Below are 4,328 nucleotides of genomic sequence, written 5' to 3'. Positions count from 1 at the left end.
CAAGTCCAACGGGGCATGGAAGATCTTTAAATCCCATAACCCTTACACCTTCCCTTCCCACACCCCATACTGTGCCATCCAGTGACACTGGCCTCCTCTTTCCACTCCAGGCATTTTTCACTGGTTGCACCAAGAGCCTGGAATGCTCTCCATCCTCCTCTCCGCCTCCCGGCTTCCCTGACATCCTTCAAGTCTCAGCTAAAAGCCCACCTTCTACAGCAGGCCTTCCCCAATCCCTCTTAATTCTAATGCCTTCCCCCTGTTGACTATTTCCAATTTATCCTGTGTATTGCTTGCTGGTACATAGTGGTTTACATGTTGTTTCTCCCATGAGATTATAAACTCCTGGAGGGCAGGGACTATCTTTTGCCTTCCTTTGTTCCCCCAGCTCTTAGCATAGTGTCTGGCTTAATAAATGTAGGTGCTTAATAATTTTTTTAATTGACTGACTGAACAGGTACAGAAATGAGCTAAGCTTTGCCAGAGGTGGGCCAAGTCATTGTTTCTACTACCAACCTAATCACATTCCTGGCCTTTCCTATACAGATGTGGCTCAAGTCAGCAAGGGGCTTGCTGCTCCCCTTATATCAGCAATAACTAAAGCTCTCCTTGAGTTTAGGAGTCAATCTTATAAGGACAGATGCCTGGTATAGGCCAAAGAGAGACTTCACATATACTGCAAGTAAAAGAGTCTGCTGGTCCCAAAATGGATCTTTTCAAATACAACATTTCTTTTAATTTTAATATTGGTCTGTAATACATAGGTTAAGGAATGGATAGCCTGGTAGAATAATGTAAGGAGGTTAGGACTAGGAATCTAAAGGGTCAGGAAATCTAGGGTCTGATCACTAAGCTATGACCTTGAAAGGAGGAATTACTTCATTCTTGGTATGTGCATCACCAAATTCCAGCACACGTTTACTGTTCAGTTGTTTTAGTCATATCTGACTTTTTGTGACCCCATTTGGGGTTTTCTTGGCAAAGATACTAGAGTGATTTGTCATTTCCTTCTCCAGCTCACTTTATAGATGAGGAAACTGAGGCCAATGGGCTTAAGTGATTTGCCCAGGGTCACACAGCTAGTAAATGTCTGAGGCCAAATTTAATAAAATGCTTATTGATTGATTGGGCCTGAGTTTCTTCATCTTTAAAATAAGATGATTAAACTAGAGCTATCAGGTCACTTCTCCCTCTAAAATTTTATAACTTAGGGCTGTGCTAATATGCTAAGGAGAGAAGTCCTCACTCCTCTGGCATGGTATGCAGTAGACAGAGAATTGAATTTGGGGTCAAAGGACCCAAGTTTGAATTTTAGCTGTCATTTACTAGCTATGTCTAGTGCCTGCTAGATGACACATTGTATGGAGAGCTGAGCCTGGAGTCAGGAAGACCTGAGTTCAAATATAGCCTTAGACACTTACTAGCTGGGTGACCCTAGGCAAGTCACTTGATGTGGGGAGCCAAGCCCACACAGGGACCCCTGCCCTTCTGTGGCAGAGTCTGAGATAGTGGTAGAGAGGAGCCCTACCAGCCAGCAACAGATCTGAGAAGGAAAAGTTAGGTGAAAAGATAGATAAAAAGATTACTTACCCAGAGGTTGACAATCATAAATGAGACGGGACTCCAGCATGGTGGAAAACTGAGTCAACTTTATTCAGCTAAGAGTCCATAGTCATCATAAGCCACTGTCTTTGGGATTACACCATTGCCCTAGTTCCCATTTGCCTCATACATGACGGCTGTGCACTCTATCCTTGTTATCAGGGTATGAGTACCAGGCAGGATGTTCCAAGCCTCCCTAAACCTCCCTAGAACAGGATGGAGTGGCCCCAAGGCTTCTAGTTAATACTACATTGCTACATTATGCTAGTTTCCCCTGAGAACACTGCAAGTGTCCTTGTTCCCAGGCCGGGAGCGAGTACCACACTTCTTACGGGGATGTGGAGCCCATGCCTGTGAGCCTTCCTGGGGCATGGGGAACAGATGCGAGCCTGTTTAGCAGGGTCTTATGCTGAGAGGGCTTATTCAGCCATCAGGGTCAGAGCCCCACTGACCCTGGTCCTTAAGAACTTGACATCTGTTTGTCTGTTTCCTCAACTGTAAAATGGGGATGACAACAGCACCTTCCTCCTAAGGCTGTTGTGAGGATCATATGAGATAATATTTGTAAAACACTTAGCACACAGGGCCTGGCACATCTTTGTTGTTCAGGAGCTTTTTCTGTTGTGTCTGATTCTTTGTGATACCATTTGGGGCTTACTTGGCAAAGATGCTGGATCAGCTTGCCATTTTCTTCTCCAGCTCGAACTCTACAGAGGAGGAACTAAGGCAAATAATGTTAAGTGGCTTTTCCAGCATCACATAGCCAGTAAGAATCTAGGGCTAGATTTGAATTCACAAAATGAGTCTTCTTGACTCTAGGTCTGGTGCTCCACCCACTGCACCACCTATCTGCCCTGGTACATGGTAGGTGCTTAATAAATGTTTGTTTCTTTCCTTCCTATGTGGTAAGTCATTTCCCCTCTCTGGCCTCAGTTTCTTCATCTGTAAAGTGGTAAGGTTACATCTCTAAGGCTCTTTTCTAGCTCTCTAGCCATTTGTAACATAGTGGTCCTTCAGGGTTGTATTGGGTGTTCTAGGAGGACCAGCCCTTCTAGTGTGAGGGCTTGCAGAGCCATTTTCATGGCTGCTCATCCACCTTTGGTGTCCACCTGTCACCCAGCTCTCACCTGTGGCTCCAAGAAGTGGCCACACTCCAATAAAACCATCTCAGCCAATGGGCTAAACCATGTTGAGGGTAACCCAACAGGCCTCAAACCTGTTTTGGTGGGTTTAAGGGATGTCTACCCTATGCACATGAAGACTTCCCCTGGCAAAATGGGAGGATGAGAACAATTTGTTCCACCGGCCACTAAGGTGGATGAAGCAGGTGCTCTGGAGGGCTTAGAGTTTGCAAGAAATTGAAGACACAAAGGTCGTCCGCTGCATCCCAGGACATCACCAGTCTTCCTGACTTTGACATGCCACCAGACTTCTTCCAGATGACTCTGGAAGAGAGTGAAGCTGATGACTTTGTGTACTCACTTTAATCCAATTCACGCACCAGTCAAGACATCACCCCGTGATATCATTGGTCCTCTTCAAAAACAAAGGACAAGAAACAACAGCACAACAACAGTGGTCCTTGAAAATCAAGGACCTAATCACAGAAAAGTAGACAACAGTGAGGTACCAAACTAACTACAAGGATGATCCCTTTATGAGATTCCAACAGGTTCCTTGAGTGAACTGGAAAGGGAGTAACCAACAAGATGAGTGGGGATAGACCACTTGTTCCCAGCTGACATTTAAAATTCAGTCCAGGGGTGGCACAGGAAACAGAGGCTCTGAAGTCAGAAGGACCTGAGTTCAAATTCAGCATCAGACACTTAACACTTACTAGCTGTGTGACCTTGGGCAAGTCACTTAATCCCAACTGTCCTGTCTTCTCCCCTCCAAAAAAATTAAAATAAAATCAAATTCAGTCCAGGTAAAAATGAGTCTGCAAAGGGATCTGGCTTCTGATGAGACATAATACGTAAAGTTGGGAGACTAGAAATTCAGGGCAAGGTGGTCACCACAGAAAACAAGGCCTGGACTTTGGGAGCAAGACTGGTCCAGTCAGGCAGGAGGATGCTGTGTTACAAAATACTGAACTACAGAAAGCCAGACAAATTTCATTCTATATCACCCATCTTTCTTTAGGCTCTTTCATGGGAGTATGAAGAATTTTGTACTGGACACCTGTTTGCTTTTCATTGTTTTAAATGATTCCTTTGTCTATGTAAATAATGTTAACCATTGGTGTTTGCTAGTCTGGTTGTATTTATTGGGAATGTAGTTGAGAGGAGGCAATTGAAAGGAAAATATCTCCACAGAAGAAAGAGAAAGATCTAATACAGGTATTTTGCCAGAAGCACTGTCTCTACTGGGGTCTTAGAGCTAAAAAAAGATAAGAGAATTACAGATACTTTGATATAAATTCCCAGAGCAAGGAAGGAGTGTTATACTGGGAAATTAATCAATAGCAGGATGAGAGAGGGGCATGTAGGAAAAGCTGTTTCCTCCATCCCACCAGTGCTGCACCAGGAATCCCCAAGCCAGTGATTTTAGCAGCAGACTTTTAGAGATGATTTTTCCTACCTTGGTTGTCTCCAATGACAACAATTCTAGGCCAAGCATAAGACTGGGAAAGCAGTAGCATGGCAAGCCAGTGGATAGGCTATTGTGGGCAGGGAATTTGGGAGATTACAACAAAAGACATACAGACTTTATCAGCTATTTATCCT

This window comes from Petaurus breviceps, unplaced genomic scaffold (genome assembly GCF_028583685.1).
Source record: "Petaurus breviceps papuanus isolate PSGF00001 unplaced genomic scaffold, PetGlider_PUasm1.0 90925, whole genome shotgun sequence".
In the NCBI taxonomy this organism is placed as follows: domain Eukaryota; kingdom Metazoa; phylum Chordata; class Mammalia; order Diprotodontia; family Petauridae; genus Petaurus; species Petaurus breviceps.
The sequence above is the reverse complement of the archived record's forward strand: the minus strand, read 5'-3'. Positions refer to the sequence as shown.